This window comes from Capra hircus, chromosome 10 (genome assembly GCF_001704415.2).
Source record: "Capra hircus breed San Clemente chromosome 10, ASM170441v1, whole genome shotgun sequence".
Taxonomy (NCBI): Eukaryota; Metazoa; Chordata; class Mammalia; order Artiodactyla; family Bovidae; genus Capra; species Capra hircus.
This window is the reverse complement of record NC_030817.1, coordinates 48,127,247-48,152,431: the sequence shown is the minus strand read 5'-3', so window position 1 is coordinate 48,152,431 and position 25,185 is coordinate 48,127,247. Positions and strand designations below refer to the sequence as shown.

Below are 25,185 nucleotides of genomic sequence, written 5' to 3'. Positions count from 1 at the left end.
GTTTGTCCCTTATCCCTCTGTGTGCTGATGTAAGTCCGTGGCTGGGGTACCCCGCTGTGAGGTGCTTGGTGGGCTCCCCCGCTTCCCTGGCCCCCTCTGCCCCAGGTGTCCCAGCTGCGCAGTCCTGTGTGCATGTTTCTGTAACGGTTCTCGTTCCACTGCACCTTCTCGTGTTCACGTGCAGCACTTCTGTTAGACTAGCTCTTCTGTAGCCTCGTCCTAGGTGCTTAGCATAGTGACACGTGCAGGGGCTGTTCTCAGTGCTCAGGTACGTGCATGACGTTTGAACTGATGTGCTCATCAGCTACCACCTGGATTTCTGTCATTCATCCTAGCTTCTCTCTCCTCGGTGTCTTCAGGCTTTGCTGGTGTATCTTTAGATCATTGGTGTAGGACAGTCCACTTGTCAGATTTCATTTAAAATTCTTAACAACTTTTGGATTGACATTTGTCTATCATTTTGCATTTAGTTTCAGTGAAGTGGCAATCCACTCCAGTACTATTGCCTGGAAAATCCCATGGACAGAGAAGCCTGGTAGGCTACAGTCCATGGGGTCGCAAAGAGTCGGACACGACTGAGCGAATTCATTTACTTCACTTAAGGACATTGGGTTTATGTATAATTCTTGGAAAGTACCTCTGTGTCTGTCACAGCCCACCCCCCTTGTCATCCTGTGCTTTATAACGTTTGCAATTTTGTGTTGGACTCTTGAGCCAGGTTTTTCCTCTAAAGCCACTAAAAAAGTGCTGTTAAAAAAATTAGATTCCTGGGATTTCCATGGTGGCCCAGTGGTTAAGACTCTGTGCTCCTAATGCAGGGGACATGGGTTCCCTCAAGGGTCGGACACAACTGAGCGACTGAACTGAAGATCCCACATGCTACGTGGCATGGCCAAAAGATAAATATATTCATTTCCATCTAGTCTAGTTTTTATAGTTCTGAAAAGTGTTTAAAAACTAAAAGTGAGTGTTTATAGAACTCACAGGATGAAAATAGACTGTTTTCTTTTTAAATGGTGTTTTAAAACGTAACTGCTGGCAATGGCCCTGCAGCTCTTTGGAGTTAGGTGTAAACTACGGTTCTGTATATTCTTGTGATTTTTAATTTACTTTTCTTAGGACAAAGGACTTGAAGTTTGTTTGAGAGCTGCTTGCTGATTTCTATTTCTTTTAATTGCCCTTTTTCATTTCTAGATCATGCCTCATCTAACAATATTGGTAAAATAGCTGTATTTTATAGAGTTAAATACAGCCTTTAGTATAATTGTGTAGACGAATTGAAAAAAAAAAATCTTGGCAAAGTTTTTTCAAAAATTCATCGTAAATAATTAGCCAGAGTATAGAAATGTAGCTTCAGCTGCTTTAATTTTAAAATGAAGACATCACTTTTTTAAAAATGGTAAGATCACATTAAAAATGTTATTGGTTTATAGTTGATTTACAATTTTGTGTTAGTTTCAGGTGTAGAGCAAAATGATTCAGTTATACACATATCCTCTCTTTTTCAGATTCTTTTCTCATATTGATTATCACAAAATGTTGAGTAGAGTTCCCTGTGCTGTACAGTAGGTCCTTGTTGGTTGTCTCTCTTATATATGTATAGTAGTATGTGTTCGTTAATCTCAGGTTCCTGGTTTATCCTCCCTCCCTCTTTGGTCACCGTGTTTGTTTTTGGTATCTGTAAGTCTGTTTCTGTTTTGTACATAAGTTGATTTTTATCATTTTTGAAAATTAGATTCCACATGTGCTTGAGATCGTCTATTCATCTTTCTCTGTCTGACTTACTCCACTTAGTACGATAATCTCTTAGGTCCATCCATGTTGCTACAAATGGCATTATTTTGTTCTTTTTTAATGGCTGAGTAATACTCTGTTGTATGTTCCTACCACATCTTTACTCATTCCTCTGGTGATGGACATTTAGGTTCCTTCCATGTCCTGGCTACTATAAATAGTGCTGCACTGAATACAGGGATGCATTTATCTTTTTGAATTATGATTTTTCTCCAGATAGATGCCCAGGAGTGGGATTGCTGAGTCATATGGTAGTTCTGTTGTTAGTTTTTAAGGAACCTCCATACTGTTCTCCATAGTGGCTACACCAATTTACAGTCCCACCAACAGTGTAGCAGGGTTCCTTTTTTTCCACACTCTCTCCAGTATTTATTGTTTATAGATTTTTTTTTTTGATGGATAACGACCATTCTGACTGGTGTGAGATGATAACTCACTGTAGTTTTGATTTGTATTTCTCTGATAATTAGTGACGTTGAGCGCCTTTTTATGTGCTTTTTGGCCATGTGTATGAAGGTCAGGAGAAGGAAACAGCAACCCACTCCAGTATTCTTGCCTAGAAACTCCTGTGGACAGAGGAGCCTGGTGGGCTGCTGTCCATGGAGTCACACAGAGTTGGACACGACTGAAGCACCTTAGCATGCATGCATGCATTGGAGAAGGAAATGGCAACCCACTCAAGTATTCTTGCCTGGAGAATCCCAGGGACAGGGGAGCCTGGTGGGCTGCTGTCTGTGGGGTCACACAGAGTTGTACACAACTGAAGCAACTTAGCAGCAGCAGCAGCATGAAGGTCAGGGGCTTCTCTGGTGGCTTAGCGGTAAAGAATCTGCCTGCAGTGTAGGAGATGCAGGAGCCATGGGTTCGATCCCTGGACTGGGAAGATCCCCTTGTGAATGAAATGGGAACCCACTCAGTATTCTTGCCTGGAAAATCCCATGGACAGAGGAGCCTGGCAGGCTACAGTCTATGGGGTCGCAAAGAGTTGGATACAACTGAGCGACTAAATCACCACATGAAGATCACAGTTTTTGACTAAGCAGAGGGAGATGACAGATTGGGTGAGGTCTAGGACATACCAAGAGATTTATGATAAGGCAAGAAAGATGAGGAACCTGTTTCATGTTCACTGTCACAGGAATACATTGACTTTTTTGTTTAAGCTATAACCTTTTGGTGAGTCACACAGTTATGTGTGTGGGAGGCAATGAGGTGGGACGAGGGGGAGAGTATGGATGAGGGTCTTTGGATCTTTTCGTTTTTCTATTCTCTCCTGTTCTACACTGTAGAGTGCTTGCCTCCCAGGGAATCCCAGCTTTGCCGTACTGTTTGCTGCTGCTGCTGCTAAGTTGCTTCAGTCGTGTCTGACTCTGTGCGACCCCATAGATGGCAGCCCACCAGGCTCCCCCGTCCCTGGGATCTCCAGGCAAGAACACTGGAGTGGGCTGCCATTTCCTTCTCCAATGCATGAAAGTGAAAAGTGAAAGTGAAGCCGCTCAGTCGTGCCCGACTCTTAGCGACCCCATGGATTGCAGCCTACCAGGCTCTTCCATCCATGGGATTTTCCAGGCAAGAGTACTGGAGTAGGGTGCCATTGTACTGTTTAGGACTGCAGATTACTTCAAGAACGTATCCATTTCCAGACACCAAACCTTTTGCATGCTTTCTCTCAGAACTCACCTCCCCCACATCTAGATTAGGTGTTAATCTCATGTGCTCCTTTTGCTATACCGGCCATAGGTACTAATCATGCTTGGAGTCTTGCTTCAGTGGTCAGTATTGTCCGTTAGATGGTAAATTTGGTGGGGGGATGCAGACGCTGTATCTGTCTTATTTGCATTTCTGTCACCTTGCACAGTGATGGGTGTAGGCACTCAACTGTTAAATGAATGAACAAAACAAACATGTGCTCACCTTTTCCTAAGACAGAACCTGTCCAGTCTTTTGTAGACGTATAACTTCCCTTTGATGCAGCATCCCGTGAACTAGATTTGCTCCTCCTGCTTTAAACAAAAGGCAATAGCTACGTTTTCCCCTCTGTCTTCAGACTGTACAAATTAGATGATCATCATGGCTGGTCTGGTTTAGGTTTGGAACCAAGGTTTTGAGGCATGGACTGGCTCCTTTGGCTGATTGTGCTGAATTGAAAAATATATATAAGCTCCACTTTTTATCTCTCTTAAGATGCTTACCATTTTTTAAATGTGTTACCCTCAATGCTTAGTGTTATAATGGGGTGTGTGTGTGCTTGAACCCCAGTACTTAAAAGTCCAACATAGTATTAGAAAAGAAAATTCAAAAGCTAGCTAATGATTTTCTGATGTTACTCTAGGTAATAAAAGACTATTTCATTTGAAAAATTTTCTGTGATAATTACTTCTGTCTCTAAGTGACTGCATCTTGAGTAACCTTTTTTCTTTTGGCCCCAAACTAGAGCAACTTATGTAAACTGTGATGTGTTATATTTGAAGGTTGGTTTTTCATGGGGTCGCAAAGAGTCAGACATGACTGAACGACTGAACTGAACTTTGAGTAACTCATCTCAATTACATGGAACTTAATAGACAATTCATTTTTTATTCATCCAAATATTTATTAATGACTCTGAGAATTATAGCATCCTTTCCTCAAGAATGGACTTGGAAGAAGCAATGACATTGAAAGAGAAGTCCTGGGTACAGGTTATCAATAAGAAGAAGTTAGGAAAGTTAGAGAGAAAACTAAAAGAAAAATAAAGATAAAAAGCAGAATAATTGTAAAAGCTTATGAATTAACAAAGGAGAAAAAATCACGTATTTTTCTCAATAGATTTAGAAGCAAAATTTGATAAAATTGATGTACATCCGTAATACTTATTCTTAGAAAACGAGGAATATGTGGAGTACTTCCTTATCCTGATAAGAGGGTCTGCCAAAAACCTACAGCAAATGTTATTCTTAACAGTGAAACATTAGAATCAAGATATTTATTCAGTACTTTTGGAGGTCCTAACTAGCACAGCAAGACAAGGAATATAAATAAAATGTATAAAGATTAGAAAAGAAAAAAAGATGTATGTATTTTCAGCTATGTATAACAAATCATTAGAATAGTGTGACTAATAAATAGATGGTAATATAATGTAAGTATATATATTTAAAAGATATCACTTATAATAGTAACAAAAATATAAAGCATCAGTAAGTCTAAAACTGTGCAAGGTCTTTATGAAGGGAATTTACTTTGACATTTGTAAAGACATTAAAGAAGGCATCAATAAATGTAGAGATCATACATATACATGGATAGAAAGATTCAATATCATGAATATGTAAGTCTTCTCAGTTTGATCAAACATCCTCACATTCTGAGGAACTTAGATGGAAGCATGAAAAGTCAAGAATGTCCTCAGTGAGGCAGCGGGATCTGGTCCTCTCAGGTATGCCTTTATAACTCAGGTATGCTGCTGCTGCTGCTAAGTCGCTTCAGTTGTGTCCGACTTTGTGCGACACCATAGACGGCAGCCCACCAGGCTCCGCCGTCCCTGGGATTCTCCAGGCGAGAACACTGGAGTGGGCTGCCATTTCCTTCTCCAATGCGTGAAAGTGAAGTCACTCAGTCGTGTCCAACTCTCAGCGACCCCATGGACTGCAGCCTACCAGGCTCCTCCATCCATGGGGTTCTCCAGGCAAGAGCACTGGAGTGGGGTGCCATTGCCTTCTAAAGCTGTGTTATAAAGTCACAGTAGCTAAGGCCTTATAACATTGGCCCATGGGTAATGAAAATGACCAAAAGAACAAAAGAGTGAATCCTGAAACAGATCTGCCCCAATATGGTGACTCACTCGGAGAAGAATAATTTTTCTCGATAAATGGTACTATGATAAATAGGTGTCTTTCAGGGAAAATTAGTGAAATTGGATTCCTACATGCACCTTAAAAATTACCACTGGGTTGAAGACAATGTGAAAAGTAAAATCTTTTGAAAAATAATGTAGATGAATATCTTTATCACTTTAGGTAAAGAAGGATTTCTTAGCTGTATTTTTGTTTTGTTTTTGGTCACATCATGAGGTATGCAGAGCTTCCCTGATGAGGGATTCAACCTGCACCCCACAAAGTGGAAGTGTGGAGCCTTAATCACTGGACCGTGAGGGAAGTCCATGGGTTTGTTTTATATTATATAAAGAAAACTATGTATAAAAGATTGATAGGTATGACTGCTTGAAGACTGAGCTATTGAAAAGGAGGAAGGACAAACGACTAGGTCCTACTGTATAGCACAGGGAACTATGTAGTCAATATCCAGAGGTAAACCAAAATGGAAAAGAATATTAAAAAAAAAATATATATATATATATATAGAGAGAGAGAGAGTGTTCCTGGTGGCTCAGTGGTGAAGAACCCACTGCCAGTGCAGAAGACGTGGGTTCAATCCCTGGGTCAGGAAGATCTCCTGTAGTAGGAAATGGCAACCCACTCCAGTACTCTTGCCTGGGAAATCCCATGGACAAAGAAGCCTGGTGGGCTACAGTCCACGGAGTCAGAGAGAGTCAGACACAACTGAAGCGACTTAGCACACGCGCACACACACACACACACACACACACACACATACATATGTATATATATAATAACTGTCACTTTACTGTATAGCAGAAATTTATACAACATTGCAAATCCAACTGTATTTCAATTAGAAAAAGTAAAAAGACAAACCACAAATAGGAGGAAGATATTTGCAACCACTGTAACTGTCAAAGGATGAGTACCTAGAATATTCTTCTCAAAAGAATTCCTGCATGTTCATAAGAAAAAGACAACCCAATAGAAAAAAAGGGAAAGGACATGACTATGCTTTTCCACGAGAAGAAACTGAATGGCCAACAAACTAAAAAAAAAAAAAGAAAAGAAATTGAATTGCTCAACCACATTAGCAACCAAATAAATGCCAGTTTAGATTACAGTCTGGTACCATTTTGAGAAGTCTGACAATAAAAAGTCTGATGTTGGTGAAGATGTGAAGTTGGGAGTGTAAAACAGCTGTGGTGGTTGAGTTGCTCAGTCATGTCCAACTCTTTGTGACCCCATGGACAGTAGCCAGCCAGGTTCCTCTGTCCATGGATTTTCCAGGCAAGATTATTGGAGTGAGTTGCCATTTCCTTCTCCAGGGAATCTTCCTGACCCAGGAATCATACCCATGGCTCCTGCACTGCAGGCAGACTCTTTACCGCTGAGCCACTGGAGAAGCCCCCAGTTTGGCATTGTCTTGTATTATTGAACATGTACACACCAATGTCCCAGGAATGTCATTCTTTGGTACCCATCCTTCTCCTTTGGTATGTTCTGAATTGGTTCAGATGTCAGTTCAGTTCAGTTCAGTCATTCAGTTGTGTCTGACTCTTTGAGACACCCATGGACTGCAGCATGCCAGGCCTCCCTGTCCATCACCAACTCCCAGAGTTTACCTCAAACTCATGTCCATTGAATTGGTGATGCCATCCAACCATCTCATCCTCTGTTGTCCCCTTCTTTTCCGACCTTCAATCTTTCCCAGCATCAGAGTCTTTTCAAATGAATCAGTTCTTCACATCAGGTGGCCAAAGTATTGGAGTTTCAGCTTCAGCATCAGTCCTTCTAATGAATATTCAGGACTGATTTCCTTTAGGATGGACTGGTTGGATCTCCTTGCTGTCCAAGAGACTCTCAATAGTCTTCTCCAACACCACACTTCAAAAGCATCAATTCTTTGTCAGTCAGCTTTCTTTGTAGTCCAACTCTCACATCTATACATGACTACTGGAAAAACCATAGCCTTTACTAGATGGACCTTTGTTGGCAAAGTAATGTCTCTGCTTTTTAATATGCTGTCTAGGTTGGTCATAACTTTCATTCCAAGGAGTAAGTGTCTTTTAATTTCATGGCTGCAGTCACCATACGAAGTGATTTTGGAGCCCCACAAAATAAAAAGTCTGCCTCGGTTTCCACTGTTTCCCCATCTATTTGCCATGAAGTGATGAGAACAGATTGCATGATCTTAGTTTTCTGAATGTTGAGCTTTAAGCCAACTTTTTCACTCTCCTCTTTCACTTTCATCAAGAGGCTCTTCAGTTCTTCTTCACTTTCTTCCATAAGGGTAGTGTCGTCTGCATGTCTGAGGTTATTGATATTTCTCCCAGAATCTTTATTCCAGTTTGTGCTTCATCCAGCCCAGTGTTTCTCATGATGTACTCTGCATAGAAGTTAAATAAGCAGGGTGACAATATACAGCTGTGACGTACCCATTTTCCTATTTGGAAGCAGTCTGTTGTTCCATGTCCAGTTCTAACTGTTGCTTCCTGACCTGCATATAGGTTTCTCAAGAGGCAGGTCAGGTGGTCTGGTATTCCCATCCCTTTCAGAATTTTCCACAGTTTATTGTGATCCACACAAAGGCTTTGGCATAGTCAATAAAGCAGAAATAGATGTTTTTCTGGAACTCTCTTGCCTTTCCCATGATCCAGCGGATGTTGGCAATTTGATGTCTGGTTCCTCTGCCTTTTCTAAAACCAGCTCGAACATCTGGAATTCATGGTGCGCGTATTGCTGAAGCCTGGCTTGGAGAATTTTGAGCATTACTAGCATGTGAGATGAGTGCAATTGTGTGGTAGTTTGAGCATTCTTTGGCATTGCCTTTCTTTGGGATTGGAATGAAAACAGACATTTTCCAGTCCTGTGGCTATTGCTGAGTCTTCCAAATTTGCTGGCATATTGAGTGGAGCACTTTCCAGCATCATCTTTTAGGATTTGAAATGGCTTAGCTGGAATTCCATCACCTCCACTAGCTTTGTTCGCAGTGATGCTTCCTAAGGCCTACTTGACTTCACATTCCAGGATGTCTGGCTATAGTTGACTGATCACACCATCAAGATTATTTGGTCATGAAGATCTTTTTTGTACAATTCTTCTGTGTATTCTTGCCACATCTTCTTAATATATTCTGCTTCTGTTAGGTCCATACCATTTCTGTCCTTTATTTTTCCCATCTTTGCATGAAATATTCCCTTGGTATCTCTAATTTTTTTGAAGAGGTCTCCAGTATCTCCCATTCTGTTGTTTTCCTGTATTTCAGTGCTTTGCACTGATCACTGAGGAAGGCTTTCTTATCTCTCCTTGCTGTTTTTTGGAACTCTGCATTCAAATGGGTATATCTTTCCTTTTCTCCTTTGCTTTTCACATCTCTTCTTTTCACAGCTATTTGTAAGGCCTCCTCAGACAACCGTTTTGCTTTTTTGCATTTCTTTTTCTTTGGAATGGTCTTGATCCCTGTCTCCTGTACAGTGTCACAAATCTCTATCCAGAGTTCATCAGTCACTCTATCAGATCTAGTCCCTTAAATCTATTTCTCACTTCCATTGTATAATTGTAAGGGATTTGATTTAGGACACACCTGAATGATCTAGTGGTTTTCCCTCCTTTCTTTAAGATCAAAATTGGCAATAAGGAGCTCATGATCTGAGCCACAGTCAGCTCCTGGTCTTGCTTTTGGTGCCTGTATAGAGCTTCTCCATCTTTGGCTGCGAAGAATATAATCAGTCTGATATCGGTGTTGATGGTGATTTTGGAGCCCCTGGAAAACAGTCTGTCACTGCTTCTACTTTTCCCCTTCTATTTGCTGTGAAGTGATGAGTATGGATGCCATGATATTAGTTTTTAAATGCTGAGTTTTAAGCTTTTTCACCTTCATCAAAAGGCTCTTTAGTTCCTCTTTGCTTTCTCTATTAGGGTGGTATCATGTGCATATCTGAGGTTGTTGATATTTCTCTCAGCAATCTTGATGCCAGCTTGGGAGTCATCCAGCCTAGGATCTTGTACTCTGAGGCTTCCATGGTGGCTCAGGTGATAAAGAATCTGCCTATAATGTAGGAGACCTGGGTCCAAACTTCCCTGGGTAGGGAAGTTCCCGTCTGGAAGGAAATGGCAACCCACTCCAGTATTCTTGCCTGGAGAAGTCTATGGACAGAGGAGCCTGGTGGGCTACAGCCCATGGGGTTGCAAAGAGTCGGACATGGTTGAGTGACTTTCAGTTTTCTTCACTATTCTGCATTTAAGTTAAATAAGCAAGGTGACAATATATAGCCTTGATGTACTCCTTTCCCAATTTGGAACCAGTCTGTTGTTCCATGACTGATTCTACTTGATGTTGCTTCTTGACCTACATACAGATTTCTCAGGAGGTAGCTTAGGTGGTCTGGTATTCCCATCTCTTTCAGAATTTTCCTTGGTTTGTTGTGATCCACACAGTCAAAGATTTTAGTGTACTCAGTGAAGCAGAAGTAGATGTTTTTCAGGAATTCTCTTGCTTTTTCTATGATCTAATGAATGTTATCAATTTGATCTCTGGTTCCTCTGCCTTTTCTAAATCCAGCTTGTACATCTGGAAGTTCTTGGTTCACATACTGTTAAAGCCTAGCTTGAAGGATTTTGAACATCAACTTGCTAGCATGTGAAATGAGACTGCTGCTGCTGTTAAGTCACTTCAGTTGTGGCCGACTGTGTGCGACCCCATAGATGGCAGCCCACCAGGCTCTGCCATCCTTGGGATTCTGCAGGCAAGAACACTGGGGTGGGTTGCCATTTCGTTCTCCAATGCATGAAAGTGAAAAGTGAAAGTGAAGTCGCTCAGTCATGTCTGACTCTTCGCGACCCACTGGACTGCAGCCTACCAGGCTCCTCCATCCATGGGATTTTCCAGGCAAGAGTACTGGAGTGGGTTGCCATTGCCTTCTCCAGAAATGAGCACAGTTGTGCAGTATTTTGAACATTCTTTGGCATTGCCTTTCCTTGGGATTGAAATGAAAACTGACCTTTTCCAGTCCTGTGGCTATTGCTGAGTTTTCCAAATTTGCTGGCATATTGAGTGAAGCACTTTCACAGCATCATCTTTTAGGATTTGAAATAGCTCAGCTAAACACCTCCACTAGCTTTGTTCGTAGTAATGCTTCCTAAGGCCCACTTGACTTCACATTCCAAGATGTCTGGCTCTAGGTGAGTGACAACACCATTGTAGCTACCTGGGTCTTTAAGACCTTTTTTGTATAATTCTTCTGCGTATTCTTGTCATCTCTTCTTAATCTCTTCTGTTACTGTTAGATCCTTATCGTTTCTGTCCTTTATTGTGCCCATCTTTGTATGTAATATTCCCTTGTTATCTCTAACTTCCTTGAAGAGATCTCTAGTCTTTCCCAGTCTATTTTCCGCCTCTATTTCTGTTCCATCTTATTCTCATGTCTAGGCTTTTATCTTTAAGGAGTGAGAGGTGATACAAGGGGCAGCTGCCACCACGACCCCATTTAAGCTTCTCATGGCCAAACTCTTTGAACCGAGAACTGTGTGAGGAAGAGACCATTGAGTTCAGCCCTCTTATTTCGTATTTGAGGGAGCAAGGCCTGGAAAGTGTTGGATCACACACAGGTGGTAGCAGAGCTGAAACTAATATCAGCACACTGACGGTTAGTTGTCCAGCCCTCTTCAACTTGCCACATTACCTCATAAGCATTCCTTTGAATTTATAGCCAGCTTTATAGTTATTTGTGTATTTGTCTTATATTTCTCTGGCTGTAAATTCTGAGGGGTAGGACTATATCTTATTTACATTTGTTGCCTTTGAAGTAGTTAACTGGGCTTCTCAGTACCTGTTAAATTGCAGTCAAACATGCTTTTGTAGCAGACATGCCATTTTCCTACTCCTCACTGCTTTGAAGGTGTTCAACTCAAGTCCTGGCCCCTGTTTGAAGCCTTGGTCAGATTGTGCCCTGTTTTTGACTGCTCAGGGTCTTCAGTCCTTCCAATGATCTTGATAGATAAAATCTCTCATATTGAGGAAACAGGCTTGGAGAGGTTACGTGACTTGCCATGGATCACACAGCTGGAAGTGACAAAGCCCAATTACATGTTTGATATCCTGTGCTGGGTGACATCTTGCTTCCTGATGATCTTGTTTCCTGTGTCTTTTGTGGAAAATGAGTTCATTTTGTTTCCTTATCCTGATTGCTAGCTTCTTGAGGAGAGTGGCGAGATCACATATTTCTCCTGTGCCATTTGCAGTTGCCAACAGAGTACTGGTCATGTAGAAATTGCTTATCAAATACTGTTAAATTGAATGCAAATGTAACTTAATTTACCAAAAAAGAGCAGCTGTCAGTGGCGCTCTAAGACACTTCTTGAGTCATTCCTGAATGTAATCAGCAGGGAACAGAGGGAAGCGGAGGAGCTGTCAGAGAAAGTCAGATGGTAGACACAATTAGCAATGGAGTGGCAGCTGGCCTTTTGTCAGACCGGTGGTAAGGGGCGGAGGGGAAGCTGCGCCCAAGAAGACAGTCCAGGCAACACAAAAAGTTTACTGCGGGGATGAGGGATGGGAGAGGAGTACTCAGAAGTAGCCTAACACCTGTCCAGGTTAATGAAGATAGAGCACTCAGATACGTTGAGAAAACGTTGATTAAAGGAATATCCAGACTTTGATGTGGCTTTGGAGGACTGATTTCTAGGGTGACATTTGAATGGGTAGAGAAACATTTGGCTTAGTTTGTGATCATTCTGTTAATTACTGAGGCCATGAGAAAAGGAACATAAGTAGACGAGGTTGTTGCTGGTGAAACAACTTCCCTCCCCTTTTCTCCACCATGGTGATCAGTAGGGTCTCAGTCCTGAGCCCTGATGGTCAGAAGTGAAGGGAATTCAAATGACTGCACGTGTCCTCTGTGCCCAGAGATGTGCTGTGATGACCAGCACCATGGCTGTTCTGGTCCTGCTTCATTTCACTTTCTTTTGTTTGCATTGCCCTGAAAGTTAGTGAGGTGCTTTAGAAATTCCAGTACTTTTGACAGCTAAACTGTATTTCCAATTCTGCCTTTTCTTAAAAGGGTCATAAAAATCCACTGACAGACCACATGCTCCAGATTTTGGTTTGGAAAGTCACACTGCATCTCCTGAGTTAACAATCATTTTGCATCTGAACCAGATGTGAAGCCTCTTGCATTAGAATGCATGCGGTAAATGTCCAGTTTCCTTAGAGAGGCCTGCACATGTTCTTTTATGAAGTTCTGTCTCCTACAGAGATCAAAATCAAGAGCTTTTAGAGGAGAAGTAATAGAAGTTGAGCCTGTTCTTTTCTGTGTCAGAAATGTTCAATTTAGAACTATTTTATAAAAGCTAAAGCTGTATGTACCTCAACTGCTTAGAGGTACCAGTAGTTAAGGGAAATTATTTCAAATAAAAAATTGTGATTTCTATGCAGAATAATTTTCTTTATCATGTTCTATCTAAAATGTAAATATGGAAAAGCTTTTCTTGAATATTTGCATATTAACTTTTAAGATGATACTCATTTCTAGGAAAATTTCAGTATCGTTGTTACAAGTTTTGTTTTTTTTTCAGTGTTTGATACCTACATAGCAATTGTATTTTTCTGTGATGTACAAATAGGAAAGTTCTAAATTAAAATGATATCAGTGACAACATCATTATTTTAATGGAAAGGTAATTCTTGAGGTCAAAGTGCTCAACTTACTAATTTTTGCAATCAAATTTGTTGGTATGTGAGGGCTAGTTCAGTTCAGTTGCTCTGCTGTGTCCGACTCTTTGTGACCCCATGGACTGCAGCATGTCAGGCTTCCCTGTCTATCACCGACTTCCAGAGCCTACTCAAACTCATGTCTATCGCGTTGGTGATGCCATCCAACCATCTCATCCTCTGTCCTCCCCTTCTCTTCCCTCCTTCAATCTTTCCAGCATCAGGGTCTTTTCAAATGAGTTGGTTCTTCACATTAGGTGGCCTAAGTATTGGAGTTTCAGCTTCAGCGACAGTCCTTACAATGAATATTCAGGACTAATTTCCTTTAGGATTGACTGGTTGGATCTCCTTGCAGTCCAAGGGACTCTCAAGAGTCTTCTCCAACACCACACTTCAAAAGCATCAATTCTTTGGCAGTCAGTTTTCTTTGTAGTCCGACTCTCGCATCCATGCATGACTATTGGAAAAACCATAGCTTTGACTAGAAGGACCTTTGTTGATAAAGTAATATCTCTGCTTTCTAATATGCTGTCTAGGTTGGTCATAGCTTTTCTTCCAAGGAGCAAGAGTCTTTTAATTTCACGACTGCTGTCAGCATCTGCAGTGATTTTGGATCCCGGAAAAATAAAAGTCGTCACTGTTTCCATTGTTTCCCCATATATTTGCTGTGAAGTGATGGGACCAGATGCCATGATCTTAGTATGTTGAGCTTTAAGCCAACCTTTTCACTCTCCTCTTTCACTTTCATCAGGAGGCTCATCAGTTCTTCACTTTCTGCCATAAGGGTGGTGTCGTCTGCATATCTGAGGTTATTGGTATTTCTCCTGGCAATCTTGATTCCAGCTTGTGCTTCTTCCAGCCCAGCATTTCTCGTGATGTACTCTGCATAGAAGTTAAATAAGCAGGGTGACAATATACCGCCTTGACATACTCCTTTTCCTATTTGGAACCAGTCTGTTGGTCCATGTCCAGTTCTGTTGCTTCTTGACCTCCATATAGATTTCTCAAGAGGTAGGTCAGGTGGAGGGTATTCCCATCTCTTAGATTCTTTACCAAATGAGCCACAAGGGAAGCCCATGTGAGGGCTAACTTTATACTTTTAACAAGTGGGTTTATTAAAGCATGATTATAGAATTATGAGAATGACTTCCATGTGTAGCTTATAAAACTTTTTTTTTTTTTACTATTTTGAAGTCACCTCTTTCTTATATAGATTCTCATTTTATCCTCATTAAGATGAAGTACAGTATTACATGTTTCTGTAGTTTCCTCCAAACTCTCAAACAAAGTTAAATTGTAGCTTGTAAATCTGTTATTCATGCACAAATACTTATATCCTCACGGTGTTCCTTTCATGTGTTTTATGCTCCTCTTGTCTGTAATTTTCTTTCCCCTCTTGACTTATTCTCCTGCAGATTCATAGTTTCCTTGCTAACACAGAATCTTTATTTTGCCTTAGCGTACCTATATTGCGGTCTCTTTATTCACTCTTTCTTTTAATAAGGCCCTGTAGATTCTTTCTGAGTGACCATCTTGCTCACTGACTTTGGCCCCTATATTCTTAGTCCCCTCCCTTCAAATGTCTTTCTAATAGGTGCATTCAGAAAATGGAACTTGGAACTTCCCTTGTGGCTCAGTGGTTATGACTCCAAACTTCCAAAACAGGGGGCATGGGTTCAGGGTGGGAACTAACACATGCTACGCAGTGTTGCCAGAAAAGAAAATAGGAGCTTGACTCCCATGGGTGTGCTTACTACCTGGTTGATGACAAAGATGGGTGTAGGTTTGGGGACCAAGTTCTAACCAGAATGCTTGAGTTTTCCATTTGCACAGGGCAGGAACCTGCTTGGGTAGATTAGGGAGGCTTGGAAATTGCATGGGTTAAGCAGGAGGGAGCAAATAGTTGGAATAATTTCCCTGACTTAGCTAAGAATCTCTCTGGCTTTTGGTAAAGTAACTACTACCTGGGTCTTAGATTCTAAGTGTTGTTCCTGATGAGCTAAGTGGTCTTCCCAGTGTGTATGGGTAGGTGTCCTCCTGATTCCTCGAATTCATAAGCCACCTCTCCCCCTTTTTGATCTATTCCTTACTCTGTTGGTGTTCAACTTTGGCATGACTCTGTCCACCTGTCTGGGACCTCCATTTCTATTTATCCCTTCTGAACTGAAGTTGGTTTTGTGCCACCTTCATATGAGGCTGCCTTCTTGGGTAGGGAACACTAGGGGTTGCTCTGTTCCCATCTTACCTGTGCCCTTTCCTCCTTCCCTGGAACTTTCCAATGGTTCTAAGTAGCAGTCCTTGCATGTGTAGCATTCCTCATGATACAGCCATTAGCTGGAACAAGGGCTCCTGTGGAGAAACTACAATACTAGTAATTCCTTTTGAATTTATGGAAAAAGTCAAGTTAGTGCAGAGGATTTTAGGTTTTTCTCCTATCTGCTCTGTTATTCTCTGCTGTACTTTAGTACAAAGTGGCTTATGATACAGAGCAAAATAATATATTTTCAGTTATTTTGCTGTATCATATAGTAAGTTTGCTATATCATTTCATTGTGTTCTTTAAAGCATATCTTGACTTCTGAGGGTTCTGCCCAAGCATAGTTTGTTGTGTCCGTCAAGAATAATGTGGCTGTACTTTGTAATGCCCTTTAGGGAAAAATCAGCAGTGTAGCTGGTTATAAACATCCTTCCAGTAGTTCCATTTTGCAAGTACACTGGTTTTCTGTCCCAAGGAGGATGCTACTGCTTGGTTCATCTCTGGCCAGTCTGGTCTAGATTTTCCCTGGACTATGCAGCCTTAGATCCACAGCTCTCCTTTCCCTTTGAGTGACTCAATGATCATTGTTTCCAAGACTCTTTCCTTGTTTTCTGAAGCTCCAGTTAGCCCTTTTTGGAATTCTTACCAGGGTCTTTCAATACATTCCAGATTTTCGCTCCCAGATAAGAAGAGCCCTAAGGTTGTGGTTAAGTGGGCAAGATGTGAGAGATGGTGTCTTTAGGAGATGTTGAATGAAAAAGCCTAGCAAACCTTGTAATGAGCTGTCAGTCTGAGTTGTTTAGGGAGAAAGAAAGTGTTGGGTACAAAGTTGAAGGCAAGTGAGATGATTCAGAGCCATTTGAGGTTGAGCTTTCCACACTGATTTTCCACATGTGTGCGGTGGAGCTCTTGTTAGGACCTTGTTGGGTTCACAGGCCTTGGAGGTGGGCTTACCTTCACTTCTTTTACCAGAGTGGTTCTAAATTCACCTGTTTTATATATTAGAGTGCCAGGTTAGATTCCATTTGAAGAAACTTGCTAAGGAAAGTTTGCAACCAGCTAGACAAGAGCAGTTTTCTGAGGGAGTGAAGGGTCTGTGACAGTGACGTTCGGTAGTTTTTCTGAGCCCCAGTGCCAGAGCGTCCAGCTGGCTGTAAAGACACTGACCTGCTGCTGCTGCTAAGTCACTTCAGTCGTGTCCGACTCTGTGCGACCCCATAGACGGCAGCCCACCAGGCTCCCCAATCCCTGGGATTCTGCAAGGCAAGAACACTGGAGTGGGTTGCCATTTCCTTCTCCAATGCATGAAAGTGAAAAGTGAAAGTGAAGTCGCTCAGTCATGTCCGACTGTTCACGACCCCATGGACTGCAGCCTACCAGGCTCCCCTGTCCATGGGATTTTCCAGACAACAGTACTGGAGTGGGTTGCCATTGCCTTCTCTAGGAGACACTGACCTACTATGGACAAAAAGTAACCCAAACTTACAGCTGCTGTAAGTCAGCCAAGAAGCTCCCCAAATATAAAATCAGCTCTGTAGCGATCTATAATAAAAGGTTAGGATGCAACATAATGTGTTCATCCCTTATTGCTCAATTGACTGTCCTAACAGGAAAAAAGCCACTGTGTGCTGAACAGACATACCTGAGGCTTGCTGTCACTTACTGAGTGTTGCTCACACATGCCTCCTTAACTACTCTTACAAGAGTAGACATGTGAATTCACTCCAGATTTTTAAAAATGAAAGAAAATAAGGAAAGACTAGTATGCATTACAACCTTCTCAATTAATGACATATTTATGAAAATACCAAATACTATGTAGTATTTGGAATAGTATTTGGAATTCTCTCGTAAATGTATCATTAATTGAGAGGGTTGTAATGTGCACTAGTCTAGCAAATAACTTTGCCAGGCAGTGTCAGTGAGCAGTTTGGAGATCTCTGAGTGTGGATTATAACTCATTTGACTGTAGATTTTTATTCCAGTTTAAAAAAAATAATAAAGAGGAAAAAAGGCATTTGAATGAAAGTTTATAGACTCTTAAAGCACCTCCATGGATCCCAGAAGACTTGAGATCCCACAAACTTGAGGCCTCTCATACAGACTGCAGTGTCTTGTTCTTTTATGATGTGTTATTTTCATCTCCTTTAAGACATTGTCTTGTGCTTAATTTTCTAAAATAAGATAATTTTCTTGGAACCTAACAGGTGAAGTAGGAAAACATAAACAAGGATATATCAGATTGAAAAATGCAACTAACTAGCTTGAACTAGCACATATGTAATTCTGCATGCAACAAACAGGGACTACAGATTATTTTCATACTTAACAAACCCCCTCAATTTGATATTAAGCAGACCACAATTACTGATCCAAAGGTAATAAAATAAGAAAACAACAACAATAATCACAAAAAAGCCAACAGTGATCTGACAGGCTGATTTAGAAATAGGCTGGATGACTGCAAATACTTCTGTCCTCTTTTGCATAAGTAAACTCAAGACACACCCTAGTCTATACACAGATGTTGATAGAAATGCAAACAGTCCCTTGCTAAGACTGCCTGCTGAATAGGTGGAACTGGGCAAGACTTCTTGAGAATCAACAAGAAGTATATCCCACTGGACCTGGGCCATAGGTGAGTTTCTTTTTTTTTCCCTTTTGATTTAGCTGTTAAAGAATATGATATGTAGGGAGCAGCTAAACATGTGTTATAAATATATTAACAGAGAGAGTGGATTTGACAAAGGCTAGAAAGACCTATAGCCGGCTGTTTAGAACTTACCGGCGCCAAACGAGAGAGGCTAAGAATCCTAGTACTGTTGTCTGGTGCTGCTAAAATATCAGGAAATAGTTTGATTTTTTTTTCTGAGCCTATTTTACTGTTTTTAAAAGAACTAAGTTAACATATGGTGGAATATTTATAGACAATAGTGTTTTAAACTCATGATCAACTGTGTCTATATGCTGCGTTTTCATCAATATATGATAAACCCAAGCTGGCACCATGGAGAAGCACTTGGGTTTCAGAAATGGCCCTGTTCCCAGACTTAGCTGGAGGAAAACTCCTTTCCTTATTGGAAAAGCAGAAGTCCCTAAAGACAGAGTAGCGCATGAGCTTGTGAAGGAGGGTCCAATACCTTAAAATTGACATAGCTGCTCACTGTTACAAGGAGAGCACCAGTATTCACTGACTGGCATCGCTAGTGTAAGGTCAGTTTTTGCTCGCACAAGCTGAAGTTTGGGACAAGTACCTGGAGATGAGGGACAGGACAGCCAGAAAAGGAGAGAGAGCAGAGGGGTCATGACTCGGGATAATGAGTAGAAGTGGGACTGTTAGAACCCAACAGGAGGGAATCATAGGGTAGATAGGAGACTAGGGAAAAGAAAACCAGCTGTGAAGAGATGATGTGCTTTCATAAGCCAGTCTGCATCTGAGAAGCATATCCCTGGGGCAGAGAACAGCTGTGTTCTGATGTGGTCAGCGCAGGCAAGGCTATGGGGTCGGCAGAATGAGGGAGAAGTAAAGACATATCCAGTGCATCTTAGTGGCCTTTGTGAGTATCTGTATGCCAGACCAATGCTTCTCCTCAATCGGGTATGTGTAATAGGAGCCCTCACCATTCACAGTTCCTGAAAGTATGTACTTACAGTGCGTGCTTGCTCAGTTGAGTCTGACTCTGTGACCCCATGGACTGTAACCCACCAGACTCTTCTGTTCTTGGAATTTTCCAGGCAAGAATACTAGAGTGGATTGCCATTTCCTCCTCCAGGGGATCTTCCTGACCCAGGGGTTGAATCCACATCTCCTGCCTTGGCAGGTGGATTCTTTACCACTGAGCCATTGGGGCACAATGCATCTCATCACAGAAAAGATGAGGTACAGTCTGTGCCCTTTGATTAAGAAGTCAGGGAAATGTTACAGTACACTGTAAAAAATCACTTACAAAACAACAGTGACAATGATGTCCTAGTATGCAAATGAAGGAGTCTAGAAAGGCAGGACAGTGGTGTACTCTGGACACAGTTTCTCTACATGAATAAATATAGAGTTTTTGTCCTTGTCTTTTAAAAAGGCAATGATGAAGGAACCCTCTTTTCCCCAGCTACTGCCAACTCAGGGATATTTACCCAGTTGTTTTCATTGTTTGGACAGTCATCTTCAACAGGTCTGGATTCTTTTAATTCACAATTTTTTTTTCATCCTAAAATTTTCTTGTAAAAGAAGTATTGTTGCTCCATCACAAAGTGAGGTGATTCTCTTCTCGATTGGGTATATTTCCTCTGAGAAATCAGTGTCTTCCCTGGGTTACCTCACATGAAAAGCTTTGAAGCAGGTGAGATGCACATGGACAGCCAGGTTGTGTTGGCCAAAGGCCTTCCAGCCCTCCCACATTCCAGGAGGACCAGACTTGGCAGAATCCTCAACTCTGTTTCTCAGTCATAAATGGAAGGGTATTCTGTGGTTTGCAACCTTGGAAATGCATTCTTCAGTTTCAGGTCCTTTGAGTGCTTCTTCATTTGTAATCCTTCCAGTCCTGGCTGTGGCAGCAACATGCTCACTCTTCATATTTCCATCTTTGAGTCTTGGCCCTGGGAGCTTGGCATCACTCTGGCATAGCCAACGACTCTTCACTTCTACTTCTTCAAAACTTAATAGCAGGATTTCCTCTATGAATCAGTTAGTCTTGCAGATATATTGCCTTCCAGGTAGCTTAGGTCTTTTCATACTGTTCATGGGGTTCTCAAGGCAAGAATACTGAAGTGGTTTGCCATTCCCTTCTCCAGTCCTGAATACTCTTTGGAAGGACTGATGCTTAAGCTGAAACTCCAATACTTTGGCCATCTGATGCAAAGAACTGACTCATTTGAAAAGACCCTGATGCTGGGAAAGATTGAAGGAAGGAGGAGAAGGGGACGACAGAGGATGAGATGGTTGGATGGCATCACTGACTCAAAGGGCATGAGTTTGAATAAACTCTGGGAGTTGGTGATGGATAGGGAAGCCTGGCGTGCTGCAGTCCATGGGGTTGCAAAGAGTCAGACACGACTGAACAACTGAACTGAACCAAGCTTAGGTCACTCCTCCTTTTCCATTTTCAGAAAATATTTTTACTCCATTCTTTGGAAGCTTTATTAGGTTCAGTGTCCCTCTTAAGATATCAGGAAAAAAACACCAGTCTTAATGACATAATATCAGTTTTCAAACCTTAATCTGTTGCAGTCATTAGAAGAGCTATGATATATCGGTTTCCACCATGCATTTTGCTACTTTACACAGGTGGGTGGTGATGTCCCATTGTTTGAATTTAGGAGACCTTGACTCCTTCATTGTCTTCAAGGGAGTAGACTTCACAGGTATTTCACTTCTTTGTAATTCTTGGAGGCTTCCTTGCTTCATGGTGTCTTTAAGAAGCACATTTAGCCATGGGCGAGACATTCCATTGACAGGACATGTGGTTGTGACCATTATGGGGATACTTTCACATTATTTGAGATATTACTCAGCAAACCAAACAGCCACTCCTATTACCACGGTATTGCCTATATTTCACAAGTGACAGATTCTGTAGTACACCTTTATTCCTGTTACCCTGTGTCTATAAAACAAGATGTACTTGTCACAAACTGTGAGTAATAAATCACCCAGTGTATACTTTTCATAAATTTCGGTAAACATTCGTATTCTGATCCTAAAAGAGGTGTGGACAACAAATAATGTCTTTGGAATAAATGAATCAATGATCTCTACAGCTTAAAAAAACAAAAAAGCCAGTATCTCATTTGAGTTGTTGATAGTGGTCTTCCAGAAGAACATTTTCTACTTTCATGAAACATTCTGGTGCCCCTTCTTTTTGTAGTTGCTTGAATTATTGGTCTACTGGTTTATGTTGCTTACCTACAGAAGTGATGGTAACATCTCAGAAATAGTAGGTCAACTCTTGGGTTTGTACTGTTTATTTTTTTCTTTATTCTGGACCTTCTGTTTAATACTCATAAAGAATTGCAAATGTCTGAAGGATGCTTTTACAAATGATATATTTGGATGTCCTGGAAATATTTGGAAATGTGTATTTAATTCAACAGTTTCTGTAGATAATTCTTTTTTTTCTTTGAATAATTTGGCACTTTAGATATCATCTAAATGACATTTAGATATCATCATCTGCTAGAAGTTAGTCTTTTCACTTTGTTTAAATAGGGAAAATGGAATATTCCTATGTAACAGGCACATGTATAAATATTAAGATATGTAAATTTAGAATCTGTCAGTTTTTAGTCACATGCCTTTCTTTTCACTACTAATGGTGGACGTATGATATTACTACAAAACACTATATTGACAAGAATCCATTTACAAATCATAGGTTATAGGTGAATATGTAATACACTTATAATCTAATATTCTGAATTTAGATAAAGCCAAAGTCATCTTTCAATAAGGAGACAAGAAAGAAAGAGATTCCTGTTTCTGTTTTTCAAAGCCATTACATTTCTACTTAACTTCTCTCTATCTAAGATCTTCTTGAAAAGAATGATTATGTGTTTACACCAAGTCTTAGTTGTAGCACATGAGATCTTTGATCTTCATTATGGCACATGAAATCTTTTTTTTTCTTTTAATGTTTTTAATATTTACTTTTGTTTATTTGGCTGCATTGTGTCTTAGTTGCCACATATGGGATCTAGTTTCCTGACCAGGAATTGAACCTTGGCTCCCTGCATTGGGAGCTCAGAATCTTAGCCACCAGACCATCAAGGAAGTCCCTACCTAAGATCTTTGCACAAACAAGATAAGCTCTTTGTTTATAATTTCATCTATTTCACTGTCAACCTATTCAGGAGGGTAGAAATGTATCCATTCAAACTAGACCAGAAATTGAGAGGAGGAAGGTCATGTGCACAGAGAGCAGAGGGTGTCTCCTACTGTAGAAATGGGGAGCCCCACTCTTGGGCAGTACACATCTTGCTTTCACAGTGAAAGTAAATGTGTTTCACTTCAGGGTGTAGCAATTGCAGTGACCTAAGACAGTGGAAACAGTGTCAGACTTTATTTTTTGGAGCTCCAAAATCACTGCAGATGGTAATTACAGCCATGAAATTAAAATAAAAAGCCATGAAATTACTCCTTGGAAGGAGAGTTACAACCAACCTAGATAGCATATTAAAAAGCAGAGACATTACTTTGTCAACAAAGGTCTGTCTAGTCAAGGCTATGGTTTTTCCAGTGGTCATGTATGGATGTGAGAGTTGGATTGTGAAGAAGGCTGAGTGCCGAAGAATTGATGCTTTTGAAGTGTGGTATTGGAGAAGACTCTTGAGAGTCCCTTGGACTGCAAGGAGATCCAACCAGTCCATTCTAAAGGAGATAAGTCCTGGGTATTCATTGGAGGGACTGATGCTGAACCTGAAACTCCAATACTTTGGCCACCTGATGCGAAGAGCTGACTCATTGGAAAAGACCCTGATGCTGGGAGGGATTGGGGGCAGGAGGAGAAGGGGACAACAGAGGATGAGATGGTTGGATGGCATCACTGACTCGATGGACATAAATTTGGGTGAACTCCTGGAGTTGGTGATGGACAGGGAGGCCTGGCGTGCTGCGATTCATGGGTTCACAAAGAGTTGGACACGACTGAGCAACTGAACTGAACTGAAGACAGTGGTAGCCAGAGCTCATTTGGTAAACACAAGTTGCCCCTACTCAAATCTTGGTATATTATAAAATGCTTTGGTGATGAACCCTGTAGCTCTGACAGTGCTGAAATCACCCAGTTAAAACTCACTGTTAGATCAGAATGCCAAGGTAACTTTTGTGATAAAGGCCTTGTACATGACTGCACCTAAATTGAATTTTTCAATTTTTTCAGAAGGTTCAGGCACTGATTATGAAATTACATGCTTTGCTTAATAAGAATGTGATGAGGCTATGCTTTAGTAATAGTATTGATAAAGAGAAATTTCAGTTATTGAACAGAATGCAGACCAAGCAGTGTGCTAAAATTTTCTGTGGTTTATGTCAGTTCATCCTTAAGGTAACCCAGTGAGGTTTGTAATGTTATTTCTACTTTGTAGTTTAAGAATGGAGGCTTAGTGTGAAGAACGTGGGCCAAGTCACACCAACAAGGGTTCAGAATTTGAACCCAAACCTACTTACCACCATATTAAGAGAACATCCCTTTCTTATGCAGACTTGAAGTTCTCCTTAAGGATGATGACAAAAAGTCATGACTGTCTACCACCATTTGTGGCATATGGTAGTGGTTCAGGTAATATTATCTCTCCCTGCTTTGTTACTCTCTGTACTAAATATGGTTGGTAGAGGGAAAATCAAGCTTTCAAGAACTGGCCAGATTATCTGGGATAACTTTAGGATGACTCTGCCTTGTGATAGGGGATCCTAAGGCCAGAATCTATGACTGAATTTAATAGGGAGCTTCATGGAGAATTTGGACTATGTTGTGCGTGTGTGTGAGGGAGAGAGACACACACAGAGACACAGAGATTCACACACACACACAGAGATCTTCCCCTTTGTGTTAGCCAAACCATTTTCTTCTATCTTATTTCCTAAAGAGCAATTAAAATATCTTTTATTTTTCAAATAAGGAAGAAGATCATTGACTTTCTCTTACCAGGCATGTGTCACCACATGGTACTTGTTGAAGAAGTGGGTGTTCCTTGCCTTCTATTGTTACTCTGATGAGAGTGAGGGTGGAGAGCACTTTGAAAAAATATTTGTGTAAGGAGGAGAGAAAGAAGTGAGCTGGATAAGAAAGCCTTTTGCCTATCCAAAATTGAGGGCATTCTTGACTTTTATTAATAGAAGACATTTCCTTGAGGTTTAGATGCTACTTCCTCCAGGAGGTATTGTGTTGGAAGGAGTGACCTTATGTTCAAATGCTCTCCATAGAGTCTTATTTTTACTTTAGGGATTCAGTTCTGTCTTTAGATTTCTAGGGAGGAAGATTGCCTGGGTATTGACCCTTCAGAACTAGACTGCTAGGTAATGATGCTAATAGCAGTTATTGTGTGCCAAGCACTATTCCAAACTTTATATGTATACACTAACTCAATTCTCACAACAGATGTTTGAGATAGATTTACTATTGTGCTTCATCAAATCTAAATGTGTTGATGCTGTATCTTGATTTTGCTAGAAGATGCTATTGAAAAGTTTTCACACAACTGTATTTCTAGTGCCATTTTATTTACAAACAATTGCAAGTTGTTATAGGTTGTAAAACTGTGAGATATAAGATACATCCTACTAATAAAAAGTTAAAATAACAAAGCATATACATAACAGTATTAATAGAATAGAATATCATTCCCATTTTTAAAATGGAGACCCTGAGGCAAAAGACATTAAGTTTTCTAAAGTGACATGACTGAACTCACATGTGTTGTGATTCTAGAGTCCATGCTCTTAACCTCCACTTCTTTCTGTATCTCAACAATACGTTGGAATTAAGTCCATGCTGACATGTGTTAGACTGCCCAAGACCCACTTACTCCTCCTTTCACTGTGGCATTCATGATAGAATGGCACTGAGATTTTTCCAAGGGAGGAAGTATGTATGATGTGTATCTTTAGGGCT

The 25,185-nt window shown here is 40.8% G+C and overlaps 1 protein-coding gene across 5 annotated transcripts in view; it reads left to right on the top strand.

Moving 5' to 3' along the window:
* RAB27A (RAB27A, member RAS oncogene family) overlaps positions 1 to 25,185 on the top strand; it is an 81,809-nt gene that overhangs the window by 22,567 nt on the left and 34,057 nt on the right. The window contains exon 1 of one of the 5 annotated variants that reach the window (XM_018054229.1): positions 18,120 to 18,221. The exons of the other annotated variants lie outside the window; for them this stretch is intronic. The gene's annotated coding sequence lies outside the window, so the exon portion shown is untranslated. Of the gene's footprint in view, positions 1 to 18,119; positions 18,222 to 25,185 lie in introns of those variants that run through there. 5 annotated transcript variants of the gene reach the window in all.